General features: G+C 45.5%; 1 protein-coding gene across 2 annotated transcripts in view; it reads left to right on the plus strand.

The window, feature by feature from the left end:
* Positions 1-8,016: 8,016 nt before the first annotated feature.
* The window catches only part of ZBTB17 (zinc finger and BTB domain containing 17), a 35,101-nt gene continuing 22,277 nt past the window's right edge, over positions 8,017-20,840 (plus strand). Inside the window, exons 1-2 of one of the 2 annotated variants that reach the window (XM_063659255.1) lie at positions 8,017-8,202; positions 11,067-11,153. The gene's annotated coding sequence lies outside the window, so the exon portion shown is untranslated. The remainder of the gene's footprint in view (positions 8,203-11,066; positions 11,154-20,840) is intronic. The other variant, XM_054436860.2, reaches the window with a different exon arrangement.

Consider the following 20,840-nt stretch of genomic DNA (forward strand, 5'->3'; position numbering starts at 1 on the left):
ATTCATAGAGATAAAGCAGATCAGTGGTTGTCAGGAGCTGAGAGGGGAGGAAGGAATGGGAAGTGTCTGTTAATGGGCATGGAGATGCTTCTGGGAATAATGAAACTGTTCTGAAATTAGTGGTGATGATTGCACAACTCTGAATATACCAAAACCCACTGATCTGTACACTCTACAAGAATGAATTGTATGTATGTGAATTATATCTCTATAAAGTTGTTGTATTTTAAGAAAGGAAATAAGCTCTATCCTGCCTTTCCTCAATGAACTATATTTTCAGGTAGCCACGTAACCCTGATTGATGTGGGGAAATTCCTGTTTACAGAAGAATTCCAGCTCATAGATGTGGAAAGAATGATAGAAATGCATTATTTTACAACCCCTAATGAAATCAATGACTCAGAGATCTTCAAAAGAAAAACCCATTGCTTGGAAGGTTGATGGGGAAATTCCCAAAGGGAAAGTCAGATTGCTGCCACACAGACCCCCCAAGGGGGCCCATGATGTGACTTCCCGGAAGCACTCAGCAAAACCTGTGAAATGCTCCTACCAAAAAAAGTTGGATCTGGGCCGGGCCTCGTGGCTCATGCCTGGAATCCCAGCACTTTGGGAGGCCAAAGTTCAAGGACTGCTTGAGCCCAGGAGTTCGTGCTCAGCCTGGGCAACATAGCAAGACACTGTCTCTATAAAAAAATAATTAAAAAATTAGCCAGGCACGGTGGTGCATACCTGTAGTTCCAACTACTTAGGAGGCTGAGGCAGGAGGATTGCTTGAGCCCAGGAGTTTGAGGTTGCAGTGAGCCATGATCACACCACCACACTCCAGCCTGGGTGATAGAATGGGACCCTGCCTCTAAAAAATAATAATGACAATAAATTTTAAAAAATTAGACCCAGGCCTGGGTGTGGTGGTTCATGCCCATAATCCCAGCACTTTGGGAGGCCAAGGCAGGTGGATTACTTGAGGTCAGAAGTTCAAGATTAGCCTGGCCAACATGGTGAAGCCCCACCTCTACTAAAAATACAAAAATTAGTTGGGCGTGGTATCGCGTGCCTGTAACCCAGCTACTCGGGAGGCTGGGGCATGAGAATCACTTGCACTTGGGAGGTGCAGGTTGCAGTGAGAGAAGATTGCACCACTGCCCTCCAGCCTGGGTGACAGAGTGAGACTCTGTCTCAAATAAATAATAAAAAGTTAGACCTGAATCTACTCAGGCCTTGAGGGCTTATTTACAGGAAACAGGGAGACAGAGAAGCTAGTTAAATGACAGTATAAGGAAGCAAACAGAATTCCAGAATGTGGGAATTCTATGGGACAACAGTTCCTATTTCTGCATCAGGGCAACAAAAGGGAACAAACAAAAAACAAGGAAAGGAATGACTTTGGAATAAAAGTGACTCAAAAGACAATTTTAAAAACACCACCACACAATTGTGACTGTGGTGGGAGGACTTTGTATGGATCCTGATTTGAACAAAGCAATCATAAAAAGACACTTGGAGACAATTAGCAAAATTTGATTATGGCTGAATATTAAGTTATTCCAAAGAATAATTCTTTATATTGTTAGGCATGATCAGAGCATTGTGGAACTTGTTTACAGTTGCACACTGAAGTATCATCATCATGCACGGTGGAATGACATGATCTGGGATTTGCTTTAAAATACTTCTTCAGGCTGGGCGCAATGGCTCACGCCTGTAATCCCAGCACTTTGGAAGGCTGAAGCGGACAGATCACCTGAGGTCAAGAGTTTGAGACCAGCCTGGCCAACATGGCAAAACACCGTCTCTACTAAAAATACAAAAACTAGCCGGGCATGGTGGCACATGCCTGTGGTCCCAGGTACTCAGGAGGCTGAGGCAGGAGAATCACTTGAATGTGGGAGGTGGAGATTGCAGTGAGCCAAGATCACACCACTGCACTCCAGCCTGGGCAACAGAGTGAGACTCCATCTCAAAAAGAAGAGAAAAAAGAAAGGAAGAATATATTAAGAATATGTAGCAAAACTTAACTATTGAATCTGGATGATGGAAATAGAGAAAATGTCTTATTACTTTCACTTTTGTGTAATTTATAACATTTTCAAAATAGATGGGAACTAAAAATATATGCCAAGGATTTCTGGGAAGAGTTAAGAAAACCATTTCACGACAAGTAAACAGAGGAAGAAAAGCAATATTTATGAACTGGTACGCTGCTGTGTTATATAATTTGTGATTTTTAAGATTTGTGCAATCAAGTTGGTAAATTGTATAAACAACCATTCGTCTATCAACAGCTCTTCAAGTTTAAGTCTACAAGGTTTATGTACACTTCTTCAAGTTTATGTCTACAGAGTGGCCAACTGCTTAAAAAGTTGTCCTTATAGGGAAAATGCAGGGTTGCCCACATGTGAATAGTAACTGAGCTTTGAGGGGGCGTTAGAGTAGAAAGTGGATGAGGTTTAGGCTGGAGACTCTGGAGATGGTGAGGGGAGCTGTGTGTCATTTTGGTGGCTGACTGAGGGTGGGGTGGGGCAAGAATATTGGAGGGGAGAAGCTTGGGGTTGAGGGAGCTGGTTAGTCATATAACTGAATCAATGGCACCTGATGAGAAACCAGGCAAGTTGTAATCATTCACTCACTCAATCAGCACATGTATACTTAACTCCTGTCCTGTCTCAGCCATCAAGTGCAAATTCTTGGATTCCTCTTCTATACTATTCTAAGCAGTTTCTGGCATCTCCACTCAACTTCGTTTTATAAAGGCCACTGTTGATCCAGATTTTAATCAACCAGTTGACCTGTTAGAACCATTTCCAGCTGGAACTTTAAAACCCCAAATCTCTGTAATATATTATATCGATAAATTCAGCCAAATGTTATATTCTTTCCTCTCTGAGGTAGCACCCATATTCCCTAGGCTTCAGCTCACTTACTTAGCTAAGGCTTGTTTGTTTGTTTGATTGTTTTATTTTGTTGTAGAAGCCATATCCTCCTTGGTCAGACTCTGTGCCTGTCTCCTGGCTCATCCTGGAATCTGACTTTCATTATAGATCTGGAAACAAACAATGGGCAGTGGAGTGTTCACGAGAATTAGATTCCTCTTGCAAAATAACTTCCCCAGGTGAGGTCATTACACACTCCCCAGAGAAAGCAGAATCAGCCTGTTCAGATGGAAGGAGGGGCTGCTTCTATCAGCAAAGGAATCTCACTGGACTTTGGATATGGGTAGTCAGGGAACACAAAATCATCCGCATCCACCCAAACATCCCTATTTCATTTCCTGAGAGCCACTTCTTCCTGTTCCATGCACCTGGTCAGGCTGTGAATACAGCATACATAACAATTACATTACAAATCAGCAACCCATGGGATGAACTCTCTTCATTTTTTGGCTACATAAGCGCCATGGCTATAAGAGATGATACATCTATTGCAGTAGTCAGGAATGACCCCAGGTTATCTGACCCTGCCTTTAGCCAAGAATTTAAACCCCAAATCTTTTCTTATTTGAAGCTCTATGGTGCAATTATAAACAGCCATGACCTTGCTTGACAGCAGATATCAGCCAAAAACAGCAAGACTATGGCTGCAGCCTCACTTCCTTCTTCTAAATCCCACTAACTGGCAAAACCCATCCATATCTGGGATTCTAATTGCAGCTGAGTCTGGGAAATACATTTTTTTTTTTTTTTTTGAGATGGAGTTTCACTCTTGTTACCCAGGCTGGAGTGCAATGGCACAATCTTGGCTCACTGTAACCTCCGCCTCCCGGGTTCAAGTGATTCTCCTGCCTCAGCCTCCCGAGTAGCTAGGATTACAGGCATGTGCCACCACGCTCAGCTAATTTTTTATTTTTAGTAGAGACAGTGTTTCTCCATGTTGGTCAGGCTGGTCTCAAACTCCTGACCTCAGGTGATCCACCCACCTCGGCCTCCCAAAGTGCTGGGATTACAGGCGTGAGCCACTGCGCCTGGCGGAAATACATTTTAGCTTTTTAGATTCTGGAAAGAATGGATGCTGAGTCCTGATTGATCACATCTAACACAGATAGACCCAGGAATAGATTTGTATGCTTAATATTGGGAAGACAAGAAGGTTCCTAACAGATCTGCTATTATTCTCCCTGTAAAAGAAGAGGTGAAATACAAGTGTTGGTAAGGATGTGGAAAAATTGGAACCTTTGTGTACTGTTGGTGGAATGCAAAATGGTGCAGCCACTATGAAGAACAGTATATGGGGATTCCTCAAAAAATTAAAAATAGAACCACCATAGGATCCAGAAACCCCACTTCTGGGTCTTTATCTAAAAGAATTGAAATCAGGATCTTGAAGAGATATTTGTGCTCCACTGTTCATTGTAGCATTTATTCACAATAGCCAAAATGTGGAAACAACCCAACCAAGGTTCCACCGACAGACGAATGGTTAAACAAAATATGATATATACATAAAATAGAATATTATTCAGCCTTTAAAAAAGAAATTCTGCAAAATTTGACGACAGTGATAAACTTTAAGGGCATTGTGCTATGTGAAATAAGCCAATCACAGAAGGACAAATCCAGCATGATTCCACTGTAAACTAAAAATAAAATCCCAAGTCCCCCACTAACTGAACGGACCTCCTTTTGGCTAAGGGGACTCCAGAAAAACCTTAGAGACTGAGTTCCCAGCTACAACACGGTGGGAGGTTAGACATGTGATATGGTTTGGCTGTGTCCCCGCCCAAATCTCCTCTTGAATTGTAGTTTCCATAAACCCCATGTGTTGTGAGAGGGACCCGGTGGGAGGTGATTGAATCATGGGGGTGATTACCCTCATGCTGCTGTTCTCAGGATAGTGAGAGAGAGTAAGTTCTCAGGACATCTGATGTTTTGTTTTGTTTTGTTTTTGTTTTTGTTTTAGATGGAGACTCACTATTTTTAGTAGAGATGGAGTTTTAGCATGTTGGCCTGGAACTCCTGACCTCAAGTGATCCACCCGCTTTGGCCTCCCAAATTTCTGGGATTACAGGTGTGAGCCACCACGCCTGGCCTTTCTGATGGTTTTATAGCTTTTCCTCCTTTTGCTCATTCTCCTTCTTGCTGCTGCCGTGTGAAGAAGGATGTGTTTGCTTCCCCTTCCACCATGATTGGAAGTTGCCTAAGGCCTCCCCAGTCATGCTGAATTGTGAGTCAACTAAACCTCTTTCCTTTACAGATTACCCAGTCTTGGGTACGTCTTTATTAGCAGCGTGAGAACGGACTAAAACAACACACCTTGATATACTTATTAGTGTTATTTATTTATTTATTTATTTATTTATTTATTTATTTTTTGAGACAGCGTCTCGCTCTGTCGCCCAGGCTGAAGTGCAGTGCCACAATCTTGGCTCACTGCAACCTCTGCCTCCCGGGTTCAAGAGATTCTCCTGCCTCAGCCTCCCGAGTAGCTGGGATTGCAGGTGCACACCACCACGCCCAGCTAATTTTTGTATTTTTAGTAGAGACAGGGTTTCACCATGTTGGCCAGGCTGGTCTCGAACTCCTGACCTCAAGCGATCCATCTGCCTCAGCCTTCCAAAGTGCTGGGATTACATGTGTGAGCCACTATGCCTGGCCCTATTTGTGTTTTAGACATAACAACTGATGAGCGTTAAAGTTAAAATAGAGACAGTAAGACTGACAGAACAGACTGTGGCAATAAAATCCCAAATTATAGACAGGACCTAAGGCTGTGCCAGGCAAGGGTTAAGCCATGCACTTCTACCTTAAAGAATAAACTATGTTCAATTGCCACAAGGTTTTTCTTTTTCTCTAGCAGCTAAACGAGTACTTGCCTCTAGATAAACAGTATTAAAACAATTACGACTCATTCAGCTCGTAATTCAGCTCGTAATCCAGAGGCTGACTGGAACTCCTGTTCCACCAACCATAACTACAGCTTTGGACAAAGAAGGTGATTTCGATAATTTTCTCCAGCTAAGAAGACCACCAACCAGGGACTGGCCCTGGCCAGTTTACAGAGGCTGTGCACTTGAATGCTTTTGCGCCCTGAAAAGACCCTTTGACATATAGGGCCTAATTGTAATACATTTAAAAAACATTTTTTTTAGAGACAGGGTCTTGGTTTGTCACCCAGGCTGGAATGCAGTGGCGCAGTCATAGCTCACTACAGCCTCAAACTCCTGGGCTGAAATGATCCTCCTGCTTCAGCCTCCCAAGTAGCTGGGATTACAGGCGTGCATTACTATGCCCAGCTAAGCTTTTATTTTTAGTAGAGATGAGGGGGAGTCTCACTATGTTGCCCAGGCTTGTCTCCAATTCCCAGTCTCAAGCAATTCTCCTGCCTTGGCCTCCCAAAGTGCTGGGATTACAGGCATGAGCCACCACACCTGGCCAATAATACATTTAAATGTTAAGTCCAAACATTAGTTCAACCTAAAGTAAACATGGGTCATATATTACCACCTATGTAACAAACCTTCACATCCTGCACATGTACCCTTGAACTTAAAATAAAAGTTGAAGAGAAAGAACAAATTCTTAAGAGGACAGCTCTCATGTTAAGTTTTCTTACTATGATTTAAAAAATGTTTTTTTTAATTTTAAAATTTTCAAATTTTAAAATTTTTTGGGTGATGGTCCCCCAAAATCACAGAAATATCACTAAAGAGCTTATCCACGTAACCAAACACCATGTGTTCCCCAAAAACTACTGAAATAAAAATTAAAAATATAGTTAAAAAGAACGGGTGAAGTTAGCCAGTTGTGGGTGCACACGCCTGTAGTCTCAGCTACTGGGGAGGTTGAAATGGGATGCTTAAGCCTTGGGGTTTCAGTCCAGCCGGGCAATATAGCGAGACCCCATCTGAAAAAAAAAAAAAGAAAGAAAAGAAAGACGGCCGAGCACGGTGGCTCACGCCTGTAAACCCAGCACTTTGGGAGGCCGAGGCCGGTGGATCACGAGGTCAGAAGACCCAGACCATCCTGGCTAACATGGTGAAACCCCGTCTCTACTAAAAATACAAAAAATTAGCCAGGTGTTGTGGCGGGTGCCTGTAGTCCCAGCTACTCTGGTGGCTGAGACAAGAGAATGGTGTGAACCCGGGAGGCGGAGCTTGCAGTGAACCGAGACAGCGCCACTGCACTCCAGCCTGGGCGACAGAGCGAGACTCCGTCTCCAAAAAAAAAAAAGGCAAGAAGGGGGTGAAGTCAACTGCTGGGCTTTTTTGTTTCTCTAGCCATTGTGAAGACAGAAGTGAGTTGCCAGATTGGCGTCTGTTGCAGTCCCACTGAAGGCTAGTGGACATGAATCTCGAGGGAACAGTCACCCCACTGCATACTTTCTTCAGCTGTGCTTGGCTCTTTGGGAGCTAACAAAGAGAAAAGGTGCATTTAGATTCACACAGCGTTGGTATTCTTACCAAATCCATGTGACAAAAAGACAAGGGAGCAAAAGAGCTTAGAGTAGTGGCAAGAGTGTTGTTAAAATTATAGATTATGGAAAATAAGCAGGCCTAGAAGTAAATAAAGGAGAAAGCCCTCAGACTGTGAGAAAGTGGAGAAGTCAGTGGCCTAGAGCTACCAAAAAGGTAGAAGAGGGGCCACAGAGGGGCCGTGCAAGTCTGCAGACACTTTTGTTTTTCAGACACCTTTATTCACGTCCAAGATAATCAGGGAAGGGGATAATGTTCGGTTTAGAAGGTAGAAAAACACAATTGGGATCTGCAGCTTTGAAGCCACAAGTAGATTCATATCTCCGGTCCACCACTTACAAGATATGTGACCACGGACATTCATTTACACTTTTTGAGTCTGTTTTCCCTTTTTTAAAACTAGGAGAATAATACTATCTTATAATTAGTGTGAGGATTTAAAGAGACAATGCATGTAAAGCGCTCAACACAGTGCCTGGCACACAGTAAGAGCTGAACACGTGATGTTACTGTTACATTTGGAAGAGAAACCAAGGCAGGGGTACAATGAGGACAACTCTCAGCGCAGAAGCACTGTAAGGTGGAACTTTTGGATAGCTAGGCGCATGCGTCTGTCTATGGGTGCTCGCATTGCGAGGACGCTGCGCATGCGCCGGAAGTTGCAGCCGGGAAGCTTGCGAGGTCGGTTCCGCCCGACTCTAACATGGCGGCGCCCTTTGTCTTCTCTGGAGTGCCGTCCCCGGCCTTCTCGCGGCCGTGATGCACCTCCCTCTGCGGTGGGGTCCGGGACATGGCAGGTGAGGGTCAACAATCGCCCGGGGCCGGGGAAGTCCCGGGAGCCGGGGCGGAGGCGGCGGACGATGGGGCGCGGTGGGACGCCGGTGACGGTTGTGTGGGGGAGGGGAGGGAAGTGGAATGGGACGCCAACGGGGCTGAGGGGACACCGCCGGGCGGGAGATTGTGGGGTGGCGGGGCGAGGGGCGTCGCCGGGCGTGCTGGCGGGGAGTGGGCGGCCAGAGCGACCGCCCGGGCGAGAGGGCGCGTGTCACCTCCCGGGCTGGATGACACCCCAGCTGGTAGCATCTCCGCCCCCGCCGCCCGGCTGTCACCGCCCCTTGACCCCGCGCGCTGTCGAGGGTGGGCGTTCTGCAGTCGCGAGGGAGCGCAGTGCCGGGGCAGCTCCCGTCGGCCGGCCGGGGCGGGAGGGAGCGGGGCTGTCCGGGCCTAGGAGGAGCTGACAGAGAGGAGGCCGACGCTGTCCCTGTATAAAATCATTTCATTCATTCATTCGTCCTACGGACGGTGGTTCAGCACCTGAGAGACGCTGAAGCTAGAGGGAGTGATGCGGGCGGACTCGATCCTGGAGTAGTGGTTAGGAGTGTGAACCGTGGAGCCCAGCAGCGGGGTTTGAATCCCCACTCCCTGCTGTGACCTTAGGCACTTTTGGCTATTTCTCTCTGCTTGGGTTTATTCATCCTTTAAGCAGAGATGATAATAAAATCTGCCTCCTAAGATTGTAATAAAGGGGAAATGAGGTTCCTAGAACACTTATGGGTACAAAGTAAATGCTGTGTGTTTGTTTCTGTTATTAATTGTATCACCATCGTCACCCAGAGCTCAGAGACCAATGTGGGAGACATACAGGTAAATCAGCAATTCTGATACTGCTGCGAGGGCAGAAAGCCCTCCTTCCTCTGAAGCACGGAGTAGAGACACATCACTCAGCCTAGGGGGAATCCCGGGAGGCTTCTGTCCCCCAGAAAGCTAAGATCTAAGGGAAGCTTAGCGGAGTGAGGCAGGAGAACGGGTATTCTCAGTTAAGGGTGTAGTTTGTGAGCAAACTCATCTTCATAGAGAGAGAGAGGAGAGAGAGATCAGGCTAAATAAAGAAGCAGACTGGGCCGGGCGCGGTGGCTCACGCTTGTAATCTCAGCACTTTGGGAGGCCCAGGCGGGCAGATCACTTGAGGTCAGGAGTTCGAGACCAGCCTGGCCAATATGGTGAAACCCCCGTCTCTACTAAAAATACGAAAATTAGCCGGTCGTGCTTGCGCTCGCCTGTAGTCCCAGCTGCTCGGGAGGCTGAGGTATGAGAATCGCTTGAACTCGGGAGGCGGAGGTTGCAGTGAGCCGAAATGGCGCCATTGCACTCCAGCCTGGGCGACACAGCGAGATTCCGTCTCAAAAAAAAAAAAAAAAAAAAAAGCAGCAAGCTGTGGTCTGGTCTTAGGGGACGTTGTAAACCTAGTTAAGGACTTTAAACTTTAGGTTAATGGGAAGCCATTTAAGAATCAGATCTGTGGCCAGCTGCGGTGGCTTACTCTGTAATTCTAGCACTTTGGGAGGCCAACGTGGGATGATCATTTGAGCCCAGGAGTTTGAGACAAGCTTGGGCAACATGGCAAGACCCCATCTTTATAAAAAAAAAAAAAAAAAGAAAGGAAAAAAAAAATAGCCGGGCATGGTGGAGCACACCTCTGGTGGTCCCAGCTTCTCGGAAGGCTGAGGTGGGAGGATTCTTTTATTTCCAGCCTGAAATAAAAGAATCAGGTTTTTTTTTGTTTTTGTTTTTTGTTTTTTTTTGAGACTACGTCTTGCTCTGTCACCCAGGCTGGAGTGCAGTGGCAGCATAATCATAGTTCACTGCAGTCTCGACCTGAACTCAAGTGATCCTTCTGCCTCAGCCTCCCAACTAGCTGGGACTACAGGCATGCACCACAACACCTGGCTAATTTTTTAAATTTTTAGTAGAGATGGGGTCTCACTATGTTGCCCAGACTGGTCTCGAACTCTTGGCCTCAAATGATCCTCCCACCTCAGCCTCCCAAAGTACTGGGATTATAGGCATGTGCAACCACGCCTATAATCAGAGCCACGAATCAGATTTGTGGATTAGGAAGATCACTCTGGCTAAGTGAAGAATGTATCAAAGGGAGTGGGCCTGTAGGCCAATTAAGAGCCTGCTAGAATAATCCAAGTGAGAAATAAAGGTGTGAGTCAAAGGCAGAGAGTGAGGAAAGATGGTTTTAGAGATAGAATTTACACAATTTGGTGATTAGTTTGATGAGAGTTAGGGGCAGGAAGGAGTCAGGATCACCCCAGTGTTTGACTGATGGGTGTTGGATGCTGCTCCGTGTGATAGGGAGCAGTACGGGAAGCAGATTTGGGGGAGGGCAGGTATGTTTAGTTTTGAACATGTTGGAGTTGGATGCCTGTAGAACATTCAAGTGCACCTGTTCAGCGGTGGTCTAGTAGTTATCACCATCAAAGCTCACTGAAGTCATGGGAGAGGATGAGCTCACCTAGGGTAGGGTATGCAATGAGAAACAAAGTGTCCAGGATATCCCAGAGCAGTGCCAATGCTGCAATAATGCTTGGACACAAACCTCGTAGTTTGTGCTTCTTAACATTGTGTCCTGTCTCTCATTGAGCTGGAGTTCTTGAGAGCAGGGCCTGAGGCTGAGTCTGTGCATCTTTGTGTCCCAGTGTCAGCATGTTGTCTGGCACAGAGCAGGCCATTTATTCAGCACTTCTTGGGCCAGGCACTGTGCTAAGCACTCTGTGTTTGTCTATGTTTGATGGATGCATGAAAAGGCAGCTCTGAGGGAGCAGGTACCCTTTAGGTTCTCATCAGATTTTCCACTTGTGTGTCACTGATTCAGGTAATGACCCGGACGAGGGGATCCAAGCTGGAGTTTACACAGGCAAACTGTCAGAAAAGAGTAGCCTGGGCTGTCTGGAAATCTGAGGTATGTCTGTAATACTCAAGGATGAAACAAATCATATCAGTTTGTCCTTCTTCTCTAGGTTCAACATAATTCAAATGATTCTTTCCTGATAGCCTTTTGTTCAAAATTATATAGTAATGACAAAATCCCAGTTACAGTTTGGTTGGGAAATTGTTGATATTACTGTTATTGTTTTACCTACAGAGAGAGGCCAGAGTGGATGATCACTGGGCAATGCTCACACCTTTAGTTAGGTGAAATCTACAGTGGCGGAAACAGAAGTTTATTCCTTGCTCCTTAACATTCTGGAAGTACGCAGTCCAGAGCTGGTAGAGCAGCTTGCTGTGTTCTGTGAGATCATCTGGGAGCAGGATTCCTTTGATAATGTGGCTTTTCTTGCTCAAACTTAGGCTTCCATCTCATGGTCCAAGCTGGCTGCTGTAGCTCTTGCCATCATGTATGATCTCCCTAGGGCAAAAAGGGACACAGAGCAGCGAGCACACACTCATTCCTTTTAAGGTTCTAATGTTTAAGGAGGCATTTTTGTACAACATGGTTCTCAAACATAAGCCACTTCCTGCATCTGGTGCACAGCTAAAGAACGGATTGTGACTGTTTCAGTGCTGGAGAAAAAGCTGGCTGAGAGAACCTGCTCTGTCCTCAGTCTGTCTGGATTACTGTCTTGGGGGTGTGATCCCAGCCTGAGGGGAGGCCCACTGAGTCCCCAAGGCAGGCTGCTCTGGCTTTGGGTAGGTTTACAGGGCTTGGGCCCAGGGAGGCCAGGCTTCTTTATCCATTCATTGTTTCTGTGCCCAACGTGGGTCAGGCATTGTGCTGGGTGCTAGGGATGCTGGCACAAGTAAAACTGAATCCCGGGAGCAGATGCTCCCAGCCATGTGTATCCTCACAATGCAATGCACGAAATACCTTGGAGGGCTGGTGGAGGGCGTGTGCACACAGGGAGGATGCACTGGCGCTGGAAGGCTTTCCGGAGGGGGTGAAGATGTTGCAAACCGCACATTTTGGACTGATCACTGTAAAATTCCCCTTGGACAGATAGAGGCAGCTAGGACTCTGAAGTCAGGTGTGAATCTGCCCTCCCGTTGAGTGGCTGTGTGTCCTGACAGTCAGTTCCTTCTGAAACTGTGTCCCAGAGAGTTAAAAAAAAAAAAAAAAAATGACTATTAATTTTCCGAATCACAAGATTGTCTTCTGACACATCAGACAGCAAGCCCTTTTACTCGGTTTCATCACTGAGCCTCAGTTTCCTCATCTGTAAAACAGGGATGACAGAATTGTTTGGAGAATGACGTGAGGACAGGCAGGTAATTCACAGAATTGTTTGGAGAATTACGTGAGGTCAGGCAGGTAATTCACAGAATTGTTTGGAGAATGACGTGAGGACAGGCAGGTAATTGACAGAATTGTTTGGAGAATTACATGAGGTCAGGCAGGTAATTCACAGGGTTTGCTGCAGCACTCCCCAACCTTTTCGTGTTTTTTTTTTTCTGTCAGCAAAATATATATTTTTTATATATAGGGTATATATGTATAGTGTGTGTGTGTATATATATATAGTATGTGTATATATATACATATATATATACAGAGAGAGAGAAATTTCCCCCACCCACCCACCTACCTACCCAAAACATGTGTCTTAGTGTCTGATTTTTTTTTTTCATACACACAGAATAGGGAATTTCAGAATTTTTACATATATTTTAGCAAACAAGTTTTGATCTGTTGGCTTCTTGGTGCAGTAATGGTGCCAAAGGCTCATACTATTACAAGGAAGTTGTGAACACTGATTTCTTAGGAGGTGAGGCCAGCCCCACATGAACTTCTCTTGCATCCCTCTGGTCCACCATGATACATAACTACTTAGACTTTTTTTTTTCCCTCTAATGAATCATTAGATATTAAAAATGGAACAACAGAGTCACAAAGGGCCACATGCTTTTCAGTAGAAAGCATTCTCCTTCTCTAGGTTGCTATCACAGTGCAGACCTGACTGCCTGAATATGCTCAGGAGATTTAGTCAGTATTGTCTGTATTTGGTTATGGAAAAGGCTCTCCTGGCCGGGCGCGGTGGCTCACACCTGTAATCCCAGCACTTTGGGAGGCCGAGGCGGGTGGATCACGAGGTCAGGAGATCGAGACCATCCTGGCTAACATGGTGAAACTCTGTCTCAACCAAAAATACAAAAATTAGCCGGGCCCAGTGGCAGGCACCTGTAATCCCAGCTACTCGGGAGTCTGAGGCAAGAGAATCACTTGAACCTGGGAAGCGGAGGTTGCAGTGAACTGAGGTCACGCCACTACACTCCAGCCTGGGTGACAGAGCGAGACTCCATCTCAAGAGAAAAAAAAAAATTAGCTGGGTGTGGTGGGGGATGCCTATAGTCCCAGCTACTTGGGAGGCTGAGGCAGGAGAATCGCTTGAACCCGGGAGGCGGAGGTTGCAGTGAGCTGAGATCATGCCACTGCATTCTAGCTTGGGTGACAGAGTGAGATTCTGTCTCAAAAATAAAATAAAAAGGCTCTTCTTTTTTTTCTTTTTTTTTTTTCTTCTTTAAGTCCAAAGTGCACTGTGAGAGCAAATGAAAACTTTTTTTTTTTTTTCTTCTCAGCATCAGTTTCATCTGAGCTTCTTCCCATGAGGGCTGCTCAGATGTCTCACCTTTGTCCTCCTCACCCTCCAAAAATAAGTGAGAGTCAAGCAATTTAGACATTTATCAGCCTGGTAAATAAACTTGGCAGCAAATAGAAGTCCTACTATTGTAAAGAAATTGATAAGACAAAAGGTACATATGATGACCCAACTACTGTGTTGTTGGGTAATTTATAAGGTTGACATCTGACTTCATTGATGTAAAATCCTATTGGCAATATGACGGCAGCCATACAGAAAAGCATCATCCCAGTGAATGCTATCCATCGAACATATTTTGTAGCTTCTCTTCCCCAGTGGGAAGCCACCAGCAAACCACATGTGACAGTCAATGGGAGGGCAGATTCACACCTGACTCCAGAGTCCTAGCTGCCTCTGTCTAAGGGGAATTTTACAGTCAATGAAATGATTCCCATGATGATAAAAAACAGCATGGTGACCCACTCCAGGGGAAGCGGGGGAGGGATGCACATCCCCTCTCGTCCATGGGTTGTTTGACACTGTCCCACAAGGCCCACAGCGAGTGCTCCCACAGACTCCCTGGTGTTGAGCCAGTCTGGGTTGGTGATGCTGGCAATGGCGAAGATACTGGCGGCCAGAAAGAGACATCCTGAGATAATGGTCAATTTATCATCTCCCTGCCCTGCTCCCCCCACCCTCCAAGGCCCAGGCAGGCAGCGGCCTCATACCTCCCACCCCATGGGTGGCCTCTGGGACCCAGAGTCCCCACACTACTGCCTCGCGCCCTCTCGGCCCCCGTGCACCTGGGACCACCAGCCGTGGCACGGCCCGCACCCCCCAACCTTTTTGGCACCAGGGACCGGTTTTGTAGGAGACAATTTTTTCATAGAAAGGGGGCTGAGGGGTGGGGGTGGGAGGTAGTTTCAGGTCGACTTAAACACATTACATTTACTATGTACTTTATTTCTATTATGATTACATTGTAATATATAATGAAATAATTGTACAACTCACCATCATGTAGAATCAGTGGGAGCCCTGAGCTGCTTTTCCTGCAACTAGACGATCCCAGCTGGGGTTGATGGAAGACAGTGACAGATCATCAGGCATTAGATTTTCATGAGAAGCTCACAACCTAGATCCTTCACATGTGCAGTTCACAATAGGGATTGAGCTCCTGTGAGTATCTAATGCTGCTGCTGATCTGACAGGAAGCGGAGCTCAGGTGGTAATGGCAAGTGATGGGGAGCGGCTGTAAATACAGATTGAAGCTTCGCTCACTTGCGTGCTCACTCGCCCGCCACTCACCTGCCATGCAGCCCACTTCCTAACAGGCCACGGATCAGTAGTGGTTTGTGGCCCAGGGGTTGGGAACGCCTGGTATAGTGGACATTTATGAAATGTTACTTACCTCCTGCTGCAAGGTACAGGCTGGTTGGAAGCTGGAGGCCAGTCAGGTTTGAAGTTGAGGGAGGCCCAAACCTGTGGGGAAGCCAGGTTGCCATCCTGCCCTGTGGCAGGGGCTATCCAGGTTGTGCATGGAGGGTCAAGGGCTACTCTGTGCCCCCACTGTTTTCTGGGAGAGTTCCCCCAAGCTTTCTAATTAAAGTCATCAAACTTGCATACTCAGAGACCATATCCTGAGAGATCTGGTAAGGGGTGTTTTGAGGATTCTCTCTGCCTGTTTAATTCCTTCAAGTTCAGATGTTTCTGGGAAGCCTTTTCTGAGCCATTCCCAGTTCCCCAACCCAAGTGAGTTTGGAGCCCCTCCGCTGCAACTTCTTAGCATCCTGTTTTTGATCTCTATTAACACATTTTCACCTCAATTATGATCCGAGGCTTCCTTGCTTGTCTTCCCATGAGACCGCCAGCATCTTGGATGCAGGGACAGGGTCTTATTTATCCTGGTACTGCCACTGTGTAGCTTGTTTCCTGGCACACAGCTGGCGCTCAGCAAATGTCGGATGAGTGGATGATCAGTCTTGATTGGCTGAGGAGGAACTGGCATTTGGGGCTGGAGAAAACTCCATGTGATTGAGGGCTGGGCATGCTTCTTGTTTATTGGGCATTTGGCTGTCATATGGGAAATAGACATGGTGAATTCTGACCTTAACTGTGAGAGTTTTGGTCAGAAGATGGTTTCTCTGTCTTTTTGTCTTGTTCCAGTATAGCAGGGTTTCTCAACCTTGACACTTCTGACATTTGGGGCCAGATAAGTCTTTGTTGTGAGGGGTGGGTTGCTGTAGTGGCTCTGGCCTCTACCCATAGATGCCAGTGGTAACTCTTCTCCAGTGGTGACACCCCAGAATGTCTCCAGATATTGCCAAATACCTCCTGGCACAAAATCCCCCCCAGTTAAGAAACCCCTGCAGTATAGGGTAGCAGTTAGGAACACGAACTCCTAAGCCAGGCATATGTGGGCTCGTATTTGCTTCTTATAATTACTAGCTGTATGCCCTTGGGCAAAGTACTTGACCTTTCTAACCCTCAGTTTCCTCAGTTGTAAAATGGGGATAATAGTTACCTTGAATATAACTTTATTGGGTGGAATTATTAATAAGGTCATGCATGTAAAGTGCTTAGTCGAGTCCCTGGCTCCATAGTTACTGTTATTTGATAGAAGAGGACTCTTGAGGGTCAAAAAAGAAAATATGCAGAATTTAGGAAGAAAACAGTGTTTGCTATGGGAATGCATGCACAAGGTAGAAAAATCAGAAGGTTCTCAAGCGTGTACCTGTGGAAAGTAAGTTACCCCTCTCTCCTCCCAGGAAACTTTTTTTTTTTTTTTTGGTAGAGACAGAATCTCGCTGTGTTGCCCAGGCTGGTCCCAAACTCCTGGGCGCAAGCAATCCGTCTGCCTCAGCCTTCCAAAGTGCTGGTATTATAGGCTTGAACCACCAAACCCAGCCTCATATAACACTTTTTTTTTTTTTCAAATTAGGGCCTTGCCCTGTGGCCAAGGCTAGAGAGCAGTGGAGCTGTCATAGCTCACCGCAGCCTCGACCTCCCTGGCTCAAGCGATCCTCCTGACTCAGCCCCCCGAGTAGCTGGGACTACTAGCACACACCACCACACCTAGCTAATTTTTCTGTTTTTTGTAGAGATAGGGTTTCGCCATGTTACCCAGGCTGGTCTTGAACTCCTGGGCTCAAGTGATCCGCCTACCTGCGCCATCCCAAAGGACTGGGATTACAGGTGCGAGCAGGGGTGGTGTCCTGCGGGGTGACCCATTGTTGGGTTTGACATTTGACATCACAGTAGGGAGGGACCTCAACTTTAATGAAAACAAAAAACTCCAAATACATTTTGTGTACAAAACATATTGTCCTGGAGATCATAATCTACTTCTTTTGCTGGCCACGGCTTTTTTTTTTTTTTTAATTTTTGAGACAGGGTCTCGCTCTTTGGCCCAGGTTGGAGTGCAGTGCTGGGATTATAGCTCACTGCAGCCTCAACCTCCAGGGCTCAAGCGATCCTCCCACCTCAGCCTCCCGTGGCCACAATTTTTAAATGGTTGAAATAATAGAGGTCAGAGAGTAAGTACTGTGGCTCATTGAACCTTGCTGCGTGTGTGTGGAATGCCAGCACAGAGACTCCTTATGGACATCAATAGTTTGACAGTCCCAGGGTGATTAAGGTTGACCTCAGTAATGCAGTCAGCACAGATACGTGTAGGAAACTGGGGCTTAGGCTCTTGGATTCAGACGTGCTTGTTATGAATTGAAGAGAGATGGTTCTTAGGGCTGGGCTTCAAACGAAGGAAGCAAAGGGCATGGTTAGAATTGAGAGTTGTTCACTCATATCTAAACAGCAATGTGGACAGAGGCTCAGAGGTGGGAATTCCCGCTGCGAGTGGAGAGCGGGCCAGAAAGCAGGCTTGGTGGGTTCATTGTAAGATCAAAAACCTACTCAGCTTCTGGTCTTGAAAGGTCTGGCAGTAGAATCTGTTCTCCCCACCCCAGCCACACCACTTCCTATACTGGAACTTATTAGCCTAAGCAGTCACTTTCCTGTCCCGAGTGGCAGGCTCCACTTGAATTTCGCCAGCCTGCCCCATGGGAAGCTGTATCACCAGAGCTCAGAGAGCAAAGCACTTCTCATTTCTGTAGTCTCGGGGCCATGTGGGCCCCTCAGGGATTTTCCCCAGTTACTGTGACTCAGTCAGCAGCCCAAATTAATGCATGGCAACATTATTTAAAGTAAGAAAGAACTTGTTTAATTTTGTAAATCGTTTTTGTTAAATGTTGACTCCATACAAAAGAATGTGTTCAGTGTAAAGAATAAGGATACAAGAAACATCTTCCATGTACCCATTACCCAGTTTCCAAAAAGAACTTACTGTGACCTTTGGAGTCCCCTGTGTCCCCTCCCTGATCTCACCCGGCCCAAGTCATCCCTGCGTTTTGCTTTTATCACTCTTGCTTTTCTTTATAGTTTTACCATGTGTTTATATTGCTAAACAATGTACCATTTAATTCTGCAGGTTTTTGAACTTAATATAATCGTATTGTTTTCTTCAGTGCCTTGACATTAATCCACGTTGCATAGAGTGGTATTTCATTTTCACAGATGAATAATGTTCCATTGTATGAGAATTTATTTATCCTTTCTATTATTGGTGGACATTTGGGTTGTTTCCAGTATTTTGCTGAGACAAACAGTGCCACTGTTCACATTCCCGGGACATGTATGCACAGCCTCTCCAGGGGCTGCAGCTGGGAGTGGAGTTGAGTCACAGGGTATGTGCGTCTTCAACTTAACCAAATAATGCCAAGTTGTTTCCAAAACTGTTTCCCCAGTTTACCCTTCAACAATTCCGTTTGCCTCATATCCTCTCAACAATGGTATTTTCAGACTTCAACATTTTTACTAATCTGGTGGGCGTACAATGACATCTCATGTGGTTTTGATTTGCATTTTCCTGGTTCTGAGTTGGGCATCTTTTCATTGCTTACTGATCATTCAGATTTCACCTTCTCGGAAACACCAGATTGTCTTGCTCGTTTTTCTGTTGGGTGGTTTGTAGACATTTTGTTAGTTTTTTGTTTTTTATTTCTTATTTTGGATACTAATTCTTTGTCAGTTATATGTGTTATAACTACCTACTTCCAGTTTGTAGCTTGTCTTTTCACTGTAGGATTTTGTTTTCTGTTTTTGATGGGCAGAAATTCTTTTTTTTTTTTTTTTTTTTTTTTTTTTTTTTTTTTTGATACGGAGTCTCCCTCTGTTGCCCAGGCTGGAGTGCAGTGGCGCGATCTCAGCTTACTGCAAACTCCACCTCCCAGGTTTAAGCGATTCTCCTGCCTCAGCCTCCCGAGTAGCTGGGATTACAGATGCATGCCACCACGCCTGGCTAATTTTTTTTTTATTTTTAGTAGATGGGGTTTCAGCATCTTGGCCAGGCTGGTCTTGAACTCCTGACCTCATGATCCACCCGTCTCGGCCTCCCAAAGTGCTGGGATTATAGGCGTGAGCCACCGTGCCTGGCCTGTTCTCTGTCTCTTTAAATACCACACTGACTTGTAAAATACATCATTTTAGAAAACTGGTGAACTGATGTCTAGTAAATCCTTGGCCCATTGCTCTTCCATTTTCATTTTCTTTTTTTCTTTTTTTTTTTTTTTTTGGAGTTTTATCTTCTGAGCCAAGGCTTTATTTTTTTTATTATTATTATCATACTTTAAGTTTTAGGGCTCATGTGCACAATGTGCAGGTTAGTTACATATGTATACATGTGCCATGCTGGTGTGCTGCACCCATTAACTCGTCATTTAGCATTAGGTATATCTCCTAATGCTATCCCTCCCCCCTCCCCCCACCCCACAACAGTCCCCAGAGTGTGATGTTCCCCTTCCTGTGTCCATGTGTTCTCATTGTTCAATTCCCATCTATGAGTGAGAACATGCGGTGTTTGGTTTTTTGTCCTTGCGATAGTTTACTGAGAATGATGATTTCCAATTTCAGTGTGGCGATTCCTCAGGGATCTAGAACTAGAAATACCATTTGACCCAGCCATCCCATTACTGGGTATATACCCAAAGGACTATAAATCATGCTGCTATAAAGACACATGCACACGTATGTTTATTGCGGCACTATTCACAATAGCAAAGACTTGGAACCAACCCAAATGTCCAACAATGATAGACTGGATTAAGAAAATGTGGCATATATACACCATGGAATACTATGCAGCCATAAAAAATGATGAGTTCATGTCCTTTGTAGGGACATGGATGAAATTGGAAATCATCATTTTATTTTTTTCTGAGACAGGGTCTCGCTCTGTCACCCAGGCTGTAGTGCAGTGGTGCGATCTTGGCTCACTACAGCCTTGACCTCCCAGGCTTAAGCTATCCTTCCGCCTCAGCCTCCCAAGTAGCTGAGACTAGAGGCACATGCCACCACGCTCGGCTATTTTTGTCTATTTTGTAGAGACAGGGTTTCACCATGTAGCCCAAGCTAGTCTTGAATTCCTGGGCTCAAGCAATCCTCCCACCTCAGCCTCCCAAAGCATTGGGATTACAGGCGTGAGCCATCTTGCCTGGCCCCATTGTCATGTTAGATTACATTTGTCAAATGCCATAAAAATTGTTGGTATGTTTTATTAGAATTGCACTGAGTTTATAATATATCAATTTGGGTAGAGTTGACATTTTTATGATGTTGAGTCATCTGATCCATAAATGTGGTATAGCTTTCAATTTACATAACTTATCAAAGTCTAAATTTAGTCAATGTCTTTATACCTTACTCTCAAACAGTGAGGACCTGAGAACAGTTTAATTGCTATCACTTCCTCTTCCACTTTTATTCTGTAGGTGTGCATTTTAGTTCTTTTTAAACTTTTTTTTTTTTTTTTCTCTAGAGACAGGGTCTGGAGTGCAGTGGCACAATCACAGCTTAACTGCAGCCTGGACCTTCTAGGATCATACAATCCTCCTGCCTCAGCTTCTCAAGTAGCTGGGATCACAGGCACTCGCCACCACACCCTGCTAATTTTTACTTTTTACTTTTTTTTTTTTTTTTTTGGTAAAGACAGGGTCTCTTTTGGTAAAGACAGGCTGGCCTTG

Source organism: Pongo pygmaeus, chromosome 1, assembly GCF_028885625.2.
Source record: "Pongo pygmaeus isolate AG05252 chromosome 1, NHGRI_mPonPyg2-v2.0_pri, whole genome shotgun sequence".
NCBI classification, from domain to species: Eukaryota; Metazoa; Chordata; class Mammalia; order Primates; family Hominidae; genus Pongo; species Pongo pygmaeus.